This window comes from Halyomorpha halys, unplaced genomic scaffold (genome assembly GCF_000696795.3).
Source record: "Halyomorpha halys isolate HHAL.00 unplaced genomic scaffold, Hhal_1.1 Scaffold87.1, whole genome shotgun sequence".
Classification (NCBI taxonomy): Eukaryota; Metazoa; Arthropoda; class Insecta; order Hemiptera; family Pentatomidae; genus Halyomorpha; species Halyomorpha halys.
In genome coordinates, this window is record NW_027115705.1 from 898,588 (window position 1) to 910,114 (window position 11,527).

The 11,527-nt window shown below is 29.3% G+C and overlaps 1 protein-coding gene and 1 non-coding gene across 2 annotated transcripts in view; one reads left to right on the plus strand and one right to left on the minus strand.

The window, feature by feature from the left end:
- trio (trio Rho guanine nucleotide exchange factor) overlaps positions 1 to 11,527 on the minus strand; it is a 669,473-nt gene that overhangs the window by 487,816 nt on the left and 170,130 nt on the right. The gene's annotated exons all lie outside the window — the stretch shown is intronic.
- TRNAF-GAA (transfer RNA phenylalanine (anticodon GAA)) lies at positions 10,017 to 10,089 on the plus strand. Its single transcript has one exon. It is a non-coding gene; the product is annotated as a tRNA-Phe (tRNA).

An 11,527-nucleotide genomic window follows, 5' to 3' on the forward strand; every position in this document is an offset into this window, starting at 1 on the left:
ATATATACAATAGGAAAAGGTAGTATATGGAGAAAGGAACGTCGAAACGTCGGCATAAAATAAATAAATATGGTTTTGTTTATTTATGTTGTTCTTTGCTCACCGCACCCCCCGACAAACTTCTTCAAGAAACTATTAATATAGGTCAGTGACATATGAAAGGGATGTTTGTTGTATTTTTCAAGACTTAATATTAATATTATCTCATGAATATTAAAATTGACAATGAACTTTTCTTAAAAAGCAATTTTAAAAATTAAGGATTCTTTTCTAATGAGTTCAAGAAATTCGACAATGAACGAAACTCTTAACATTTAGAATAGAGGAAAAACATATTTTCAATCATTTACATATATAATAACAGAAAATATATGATTTATAAAAATCAATGTTTATATTTTTTGCTACAGTGATTGAGAATCTAGAAAGAGAAGAACGAATTCTGTGTTCAATTAATCAACTAATATAGAGATATATGTAAGGAGTAGATATTATTTTAAACGCTTGGAAGAGCTAGACGGATTCAAACGAGTAGAAAAATGAATATTGTGTTATTAGTTACTTCATGTTCGATAAACATGTTTTGAGAAATGTTTTCCCAAATGAATAGTATGTCGAAAAGGAATCAGATCGAGACAACGTTTCTATCAGTCTGTTCTATCGCATTTGATCATCAGGCCCCTATATTATAGAAAGTGAGTCGTTGACATTTCATTTTGTCAGGGGATACAGACAAAAAAAGAATCCAAGCCCTCATTACGTCATCCGCCAAGAAAATTTGTTAAGAACCAGTCCTAATTTCTCGGGACATTTGATACAACCTGGTGAATTTAATTAAAACATTTTCATTTCATCTCAATTAAAAAATAAACTCCATATAAAAACTTTAAAAAATCCATAAATCAAATCACCCCCATTATTGTCACTTTTTACTCTTGTTTCAATGTACTATTTTCAATATTTATTACTAAAACTAAAACTTTTATATTTATTTATATTATTTTAAATTATATATTATATTCCATCTATAGGCATTAAATTTAAATTTCTGTTTGTAATTTACATCATATTTATGTATCATTTATATTTTAATTAATGTATATAATTGTTATGTATTTGTATTCATTTTCTTGTAAATTATTTGTACTCATATTAATTTAAACCATTTGTTCTTTTTATATATATGTAACTGGAATTATCCCATATAAATAAATATACAAATCGTAGTTCCATTTTTGGGATGTTTAAGTAAACAGTTTCACGAACACAGTACACTGAATTATAAATTTCACATATATGTAACTGAATGTAAAATACCTATTAAACGCAGTTATTTAATATTCTGCAAATAGAGAATCAAATGCATGCATATCATAATCAAGTATATTAAAAACAAAGCCATACAATTATAAACAAAACAATTTAAACATTAATAGGGAGGAAATATAGCCGTCAATTCCGTCGACCTGAACATATTTAGATATCCGGTCACGTGTAAGAAAGGGAGCCATGATTACCTTCATTTCAGTAGTAATGAATTTATTGCCATAATTTCGTAATTATTTAGATTAATTACTGAATAAAACAGATAATCGATTGCGTAATTGTCTACTTTTTTCAAGAAAAAAAAAGATGATTTAAAATTCCTATGATAAATAGACTATTAAAATACTGTAAAAAAAAAATTGAAAAATCTATTAGTCTGAAAGATCGAACACAATCAAATCTGTTACTTAAGTAAAGTAGAAGTGAAAGACTCGATTTTTTTTACAGATATGAGAAAAAAGTATTGGGATGCCTAAAAGTAAAAGAAAGGATGCAACATTTTTTAAGAAGACAAGAGAAAGATTTTCCAAAAATGATAAATGAACGATATATGATCCTCGAGAACTTTTACCAAGATGCTATTCAAGTGAATGGAGTTCGAATTCAGGAAATAATTCATTTTCCATTTCACTGTGAATGACGTCAAGGGGTGTGCTCTCTCCACTGGGCTTTTTAAGTCAGGACCGGATCCTTCAATAAGTTAGTGGGAGGTGAATCAGAAGTTATGACGTAGGGTCGATTCTCAATTAAAAAATATTGTTTTTAAAATTATTCTCTCATTTGAAGGGGAAAGATGAAAAAGTGTAATAAGTAATAATTGGTGATCGAATGATATATGAAATATAAATATTGCTAAATATTTATGAAATATAAATATACTACAATCTACTTCATACGGTCAACTATCTTCTTCCACTATTTCATTTATATTTTTTGATCCAAGCTATATACACTTCACTTATACAAACTGCCACTTGATCAAAGGTTTTTATTGCTGGTGGGCATTGCAGGGTTATTAAAAATTCTTCGTGAAAAGAAGATACCACTAACTATTTACAAGTTTATAGTTACTGAATAATTTTAATTCATAAAAATAAATCTTAATAATAAAATAATAAAAATAAAATATCTAAGAAATAATAATAAATATGTAATTGGAAAATAATAGATGGAAAAAAACCAAAAATAATATTGTTTTATCAATAGATCCTTCTAGAGGATATTCTAAGAGCAGTAGCTTTAGGGATGCGAAACGCGGCCTCTTTAACTAAAGGAAGAACAACCACACCTCAGGGGTTTTGGAAATAAAGTATTACATAAAATATTCGGACCCAAGAAGGATGAGTTAACGGGATAATTTAATAGTATAAACATTGATGAATTGAGGAAACTGTTTTATTAAAGTGTTAAAAAAATACTAAACCGACAGGTAAACATCCAAAGGGTAATAGTAAATGGGAGGATTGCATCAAGTGTGATTTAGCAGATTTGGGTTTGCAGCAGACAGATGTATGTAGAGATCGATTGGTGGAATTGGCACCGAACCTTCGGGTCGCCGAGCCTTTATTATTATTATTACTTTTGCTTCTTTATTCTAGTTAATTTATTATTTAATTACACTTAAATATTTTATTAGTTACATATATTTTCTTTCTCTTTTATTTTTCTTTACATATCTTTAATTTTTTAATTATTATTAAATTAAAATATTCATATTTTTTTGCTTCTTTGCATTACATTGTATATAACTTTTAAAATTTTTATTTCCTTGATTACGTTATTCTACTTACATATTTAATTACATATATAAACGTTTTATTTTCCACTTCTTTCATCACTTAATTATTAATTTTCATTCTGTATAATTATTTATTTTAATCATTCTGTAAATATTTTCTCTATTTTTTTTGTTTGGTTTTTTTTAGATTCCTTAGTTATAATACCTTTTAGTTCTAAGCCCCGATGAAGGCTAGGAACTCTGGCCGAAACGTTGGCACTATTAAATAAGTTCTTTCAACTCAATTGTGTTATTTACTGAACTCACCCCCAACCATTTTCTCCTCATATATATTATTACTTATAAATTAAAATGGTAGTATTTATATTCGAGATCTATTGACGAGAGGATATAGCACTGTCAAATTTGCATAAGTTTGAGTCAGTTCAATATCGATATAGGATCAAAGCTTAATCATATTTGGAAAATAAGAGATAAAACAAATATTGCTATTCCGTGAGTTTTTGAAGCAGAAAACCTACATTAAAACTTGCTTTTAACGTACAGCAAATTCTACGATCAGACCTTGTCATTGAACTTTCAAAAACAATAAACTAAAAAATTATCAACTTACTTTAATTTACATGATACAACCAGTACAGCTAAGTTGCGTAATATTATGACTTAATATTAAAACGTGATGTCATTTCCAAACATGGATACCTACAACATTCGAAAAAAAGTAGATTGAGTGGGTTGTAGAAGAGGCGGTAGCAGTCGCTCCTACATATTAAATCGGATTTGAAATAAAACAATCCAGCTAAATCAATCATAATAACCAGTTTCCATAATATTAAGTTCAAAGTTATGTTCATTGGTTAAAAAGAAGACATTGCCATTAATTACTCGAAAGCATGACCAATAATCAAACATTACAGGGTAATTAAATTAAATGAAGACTTTACTAAATATATTTAAATCATAAATTCCTGTTTTACATGATTAGTAGATCTGCTGACAAAAAATATTTTTGAATTTAATTTTGTGTTTGATGTATTTCGTATATTGTATCGTTGACCGGAGTTAATTTTTAGGAACTCAAACAACTGTAGGAAAGTAGGACGATCTGAGTTAAGAAAGTGACCCCAGTCTACGTTACTATCTTTGGAATACACCCTATTCTAAACAAAATCAAAAGTTTTTTTTTTAATTTGTATTAATATTCAAGTTATGCAGCGGTATATAATTCGTAATGTAAGTAAAGGATACTACATCTATTTTTTAAACAATTTAGCATTACTACAAACTCTTATATAACTGTTTTTAATTTTAATTTTATTCCTAATTAATTTAATTATTTTAATTTTTATTTTATTAAATTAATTTATTCCTTTTTTTTTAATTTTAATTTAACTAAATTTTTACTACCTTAAGGATATTTAAATCCATACTTGTACCTTGGACGTTAAGGATACAGTTTTTAACAATTTACTATTACTACAATTTTTTATTTAAATGTTTTTAATTTTAATTTTTTAGTTAATTAAATTAATACATTTCTTAATTTTTTTAAATTTAAATTTAATTGAATTTTGAATATCTTAAGATTTTTACCCAACTAAGGGTACACATTTCATGAGGCTAGCTGGAGCTACCGAACCCACAAGGCTAATTCACATAAATAATCATCTGACAAAGCCGGATTCGAACCCAGAAATATCTGTTCACACTGCTCTCCAGTAAACAAACGAAAATGTGATCCATCGAAATAAAAAACTATTTTTGCTTTATCCAAAGGGGAATATAACGGTATAAGTTAAAATAATTAATAATTAGTATAATAATTAAAAATAAATAATTAAATCTAAACCCACCTGATTCATTCCAATCAAGTTCAATTCAATCTACACCACTGTATTATTCAACAGAACTTACCTGTAACAATAAAATGACAATAAATAAAAAATTAAATGTAATAACTTATTATAATATTGTAACGGGTTTATATTCATATAAAATACATCAAGTATTAATGTAATGTAATTAATTAATTTATATGCATCAGACAGTTCATTTTAATTTTATACTCCTTCCTTTCTCAGACATAGTCCGGTATCTAGGTTTTCTCCTAAGCAGAAGGCTAACAGAGAACCTTTATAATAGACTTGAAGGGTAAGACATTAACCGAGGATTTGACCAAGGAAACCTCAGCTCACAGTTGAGAACAAACTAATTTACAAGACAAAACTATAACCTGTCTGGACTTACGCTGGACTAGAGCTTCTAATATCAAACGCTTTCAATTTTTCCAGTCCTAAGTGCATCAATCAATAAGAAATGCTTCCTAATAAGAAAACAATACCTACATTATGACCTTAACACCCTTATTAGATTCTAAGCTTATTTCATCCAAATTGTTCACATTTCATGAGAAATTTACTGATAACCATCTTTTAGGTCTCCAACTTCACCCATCCCAATCTTCCCTGAAGCTTGAAACGGTAGTAGTCCAGAGACCTATTGTGAATAATATTCGAGCTTTGGGAATAAAATATTCCCAAGCATCTGTGCATCAACCTCCACTGGCTTTAAATACAAGCTGTTGGGAGGAGCGCCGGGATCTACTGTACTGCTGCTTTTTCTTCAACAAGTAGGTGGTAAACCCGATGCGGTGATCCCCAAGTTGAATGTAAATAGCGTGTGAATATACCCTTCTATCTCAATTACCAGCAAGACAGAACGTACTACTACTCAATGCAAATAATTTACAGCTAAAATACGTCAGAATTGTAATTACTCTAACCCCCTATTTGGAAATATGTAATGTAATAATAAAAATCCCCTTTATTTTAAAGCAGAAATGGCTTAGGGTACAGTATCAAATTATATAGTCCAAGAAAGAGCCCGTGCAAAAAAATCGACATAATTTGATGAAAACTTTTATAGAACTTTGAATCTTTATTGCATTACCAATAAAGAAATGAGTCAAAACCAGTCAGATCATGCAACCTGCAAAATCGTGGCTGTCTCAAACTGTTAAAAAAAATTAATTTTTCATTCGAAGCTCCATATCTTTATAAGTAACTAAATCACTTTAACACCTAAAAGAAGATCAATTAGAGTAAATTTGCTAAACTATGAACTCCAAAAGAACTATTTACGATGAATAGTTCCGGCGATATACATTTGTAGAAAGTATATCTGAATTTTGCAAACTAAGTTTTGTAAAGAACTATAAATAAATTTATTTTAGTAAATATCATGAACACTACTACTACGAAAATAAATGTCATAAACCACTTTATATAATTTTTATAATACATAAACTAGCTTTAATTTGAGTGCTGACAGATATCTGTACGTCTAGTGGTTCCTAAGATATAATTTTTCGTAAACTAAAAATTTTTCTAAACACGTAGAAATCAAAATTTTGTTAATTTATTGAGGCAAATAACATGAAAACTATTAATCTTACGAAGATAAACGTCAAAGACTACTTCATAGCAGATTAAATTAGTTGCAATATGAGTGCTAATAGACATTTGTGCATCTCATTATTCATGAGGTATAGATTTCTTAAAATTAATTCATTAACTAGATTTTTTACTACATTTTTAATGTAATGTTCTTTTCTAAAAAAGTATATCTTGGAATTATTAGACGTAAATAGCTCTTTTAGAGCTCATATTTCAGCAAGTTTACTCGACTTTAAAAGACATTCTGTTCGATTTTCTAGCGTTGTAAGTAGTATTAAAGACAGAATAGAAGACATGGAGCTCCAAATGAATAATCACTTTTTTTTAAAAAAAACATTTTGTAATAAATACTCAAACAAGTGATATAAAAGTTTTTTTCAGAAGTGAATTTTTCGCGCTGACTCACAAACTAATACAAGGAAGGAATGGTTTTAGATACAGGGTAATTGGCCCATTCTCCCGCCTCTAAAGTTAATTCAGAGCCGGGATAACAGAAAAATTACTTTTTAAAACTGGGGTATGGTAAAAAATTTAGTACACCATCCACTGCGCCACTCCAACCGTTACATATCACCATTAATTATATTAAATAACCAATAATCACCATATATGATAATAGCATGCCGTTGAATACAATTAAAATATTTAGTGGTTAGCATCTATTGCATAATCACGAAAAAACGTAATACAAAAACCATCGGTTTACTAATCAATGCAAATATACCTTCTTGGTGGATGTAATCATAACTTAATTATAAAAACAATAAGCGTAGTTGACTCAAATGATGTTTATAATAAAAACAAAAAGGTAATAACAACAACATTAATTAATAATCATACTCTGTTATTATATTATCCGATTTTATTCATTATATATTACGAAATAAATTAACATAAAAAGTGAGTCAAATAATTCATTAATAATAATAAAAATTAATTTCAGAAAAGCAACCATAAAAAAATATATATTTAAGTTACAATTCAACAAAAATACTTGTAGATGTTGCTTCAATCTTCTAAAAATTATACATTTTCAAGGAATAAAAAAAAACTTTTTCACAGTGCGGCGAAAGTAATTAAAAATATGACAGATATAAAATTCAGATTTACATAAAATATTTAACTATCCTAAAATTAAGCTTAATGATGTAGCGGCCAGAGCTCTGGAGTGTTTTAAAATTCAGGTTTATGTAACCCAGCTTTATAGCGCCCGTAGAAAACTTTTCCTCTTTATCCGACACTTTAGGCAAGTTGGCCTTTTATGACAAAAATTGCCAGTTTGCCGAGCAGGAAGAAATGGAATATTTTATCGCCAATAAAGTGCAATTTTGGAAACGGACCAATCAATTATAATAAAAAAATTCACATGTTGGACTGTTTCTTTCATACACGGGTACTAGTTAAAAATTTTCAAATTTATGCTAATTTATTATTATTATTATTATTAACAAAAATCAGTTTATGCCATGTTTCCTATTGGATGGATTATTATTATATCTATCTAAAAATAGTAAGTTATAAATAATTTTGAGTTCATAGATAAATTAAATGATATAAAGCCAAACGACATAAAAAAGAAAAAAAAAACTCAATGCCGACAACAGCAATAATCTTTGATTACAAACTGAACTTCAATGAACACTGTAGTACTGTTATTAGTACCAAAATACTAATAAGTAGTTACTTATTAAAAAATAAAACAAAAAAAACACATATTGTTTATTTGAAATATCACATATTTCCGTTTATTTCCAAAATACCCACGGGAAAGACAGTTATATCCTTTCTACAGTGGTGTCCATTAAGAATGGGTTTATACAAAATGAATGTAAACATGAAATTGAGAAGAGATATTACGTCCAAAAAAATAAATAAATAATAATTGAATTTTATACTACTTATTTAAAAAATCAATGTTTTTTTCTCAACCATCGTTGAAGTGTAAGGACACAAATTTGAAAATTGCTGGACAATATGTAAATTTCGAGAATTATCTAGGGGTAATTAGTGACTAAGGACCATAATTTCGGGAAAAAACAGGGTTTTTTTTATATATACAATTTTTGATTCGACTAATCTAAACCCAAAGAGGGTTTAGATTAGTCGAATAGTAAAACTAAAAACTCAAATTTAGAAAAAAGATTTAAAATTTTTTATCGACAAACACAGAATAATGTATCAACAATAATTAAATCTCTCTTAGTCCATTCCTGTAAATGTTTTAAATCATTTATTTGCATATTCATACTTATGAATTGTTAAACTTCGAGGACTAAAAAGTACTGATAAGGAATGAAATTTTTGTACACGTTCCGCAAAAGAGGGGTTCAAATGAATAAAATTTGTACATTGTTGGCCATGGTTTTAACAAAATTATCCTTTAGGAGGATATTCCGTTGTTTAGGGGTGCCCGTTAAGAGAAGTTTCACAGTACTTTACTGTTGGGAGGGTTTCGGAAATAAACTGCTCAGTTGAATTAACAAATTATATCATAAAAGAAAATATTTTAATTTTACAAGATTTATCAACTAATAATGACAACATAGTATCTCATCGCCATCCATTTATCCTGTAAGACTAGTTGTAACTAAAACTTATAATATAAAAAAATTTAATCACACATTTTAGAAAAATGAAAAAAAGAGTTTATTATGCATTCAGACAAGAACGAACATAATAGCACTTGGGGGATTACCCTGTCGAATAAAATTTCGTAAAGGAGGAAGTTATGGCGATACTGGATAACTATGCGATGGTGGAATCCAATTTTGAAAGGATGGTAAAAGAAACAGTGGAATGATGATGTTTTGGAGAAAACGTGAAACGGCTGACGGAAGAAACGGAGATTCACAGTGCATTAGTGCTGCATTCCATCCCTAATGCAGGAACAACACAAGTGATGTTCTACATAAATGATGTCACCGGATATATCATGTCTATTTCAGGATATAGATCATTTAAGCTCAGGTATTCCCTTTTTAAAACAAATTTTCTGATGAGGTTTGATTCTACTTCAAGTGTTTTCTACAATTCTAGAATTTTTGGTCTATAGAAAAAAATATAATAAACCTTCTACATGTATCCTTATGGGATTACATTTAGTAATACTAACATTTTCTCTAATAACATTGTCTAATAATAATAAGTGTTGAATGCGTTTGTGATTCCTATAAGGATCAAGCTAGTATGTTTTTTTCTGATTAAAATTTTCGGTTATCTCAATTATTATTTGGGCTAATTAGTTGGTGGTAGAATGATAATGTCGAAATCCGAACTTTTCATTTACTAACATTATGTTAGCAGCCAGTTGCTACGCAAGACGAAGTTTTATACTTTGTTCAGATTTATTTATTAACATTTACAACTGCATATACTAATACATGTAGTAAATTTGATGTGAGATTATAATGGCATGTAGAGGTATCCATGAAACAAGGTATTTTTTTAATAAGGATATATTTCCAGTCACCCCACCACTTCATCCCAAGTACCAGCAAGCCGAAATAGCTCAGTTGGGAGAGCGTTAGACTGAAGATCTAAAGGTCCCTGGTTCGATCCCGGGTTTCGGCAATTAATTTTTTTTAAGTTTTTAATTAAGTTTTTTTAACTTCTCAAACATTTGTTCTATTTTTACTTTGACTTACCCGTATGGAATTGGGTTTTGAGGTCGTGATGGCACGTCACTATGAAACTAACTCCAGGGCCCCTTTCGAATCCGGCCAAGGCAGATAATTATTTTTGTTACACTGTAGCCGTGAGTCTACTCTGTAGGTTGTGGAGGCCACCTAGGGTCCACCCAGCCTTATAAAGTGGGTACTCTTAATTGGGGAAAAATCTAGCAGTTAAGGGTGATCCTGAAAAGGTCACCTCCTTGTATAATATTAAAATATTGTAATTATAATATAACTGTTGTTCTAACAGTGCTTCCTTACAAAGTACTGAATCCATGACCTTTCATACTCATAACTACCCAGTAGTACATTGTGGGTAACACATTATATATGTTATATCGTATATTTAACGTAATAATATTCTCTATAGAAATATATGAGGTTCTAGCAACCTGTTCTCCGATGATATTTCTTCTCAAAGAAATCTGGTTGAAGTTAGATGTGAACATTCAGCCTTATCATAGCTTTTATATATTATTATTTAATTTAATTTGTATCCCTATAAAATGTTTAAGTTTGGTTACTTCTTGTATCGGAAAAATTATGCTTTATTGTGGTCCACTAAACAAAATTAAAGATTTGTTTTTAATGTTGTCATTATTAAGTGATGAGGTGATAGTAACCTTCTGAAAACCATGAGAAAAGGCTCCATCCATCACAATATTAAGTAGGCATGTAATGGTATCATAAAGGCATGCAGAGAAACCAACTATTCGTATAATTTGTTTTTTCAAATAAATAATAAGAAAACCGACAGGCCTATAGCTAGTAAGTCATTCTTGATCCTTATGCGGTACAGTTTTTGCAATTTTCCAATAGACAGGAAAGCAGTTGTACTTTTTTTTTTGTAATGTTTAATTAATTTAAAATACCATTAAGAGACTTTACATCATTGCATCATTGCTTACAACGAAGTAAAATCAGTAGTAGATAGTCTCATTGACCAATAAAATCACGAATGATAAATATTTATTTATTTTAGATCCTACAAATACGAATACCGCTATTTCCATTAACATGCTCGTATAAACCCTATACTATTAGTAGTACTGAGACATTCCCTAATGCAGAAGCAGGCTGAATCCTTATCTCGCCGAAGGAGTTGGCAGAGACAGATGCAGCCACCTGCAGGAAGCATCATTAGCGGATCTCAAGAGTTATTGACCGGGGCAACAGAACTCTCGGAGATTTGTCTTGGCACTGCGCTTATCTTGGAAGGAATCCGGGGCTTGGAATTCATATGATAACGGTGTCGGTTGTCTAAGGCCAAGTGTGAGGAATTCGCGGTCGGGAGCAGAAAGCAATAACCATAGCAACTACCATAATTAGAATAATAT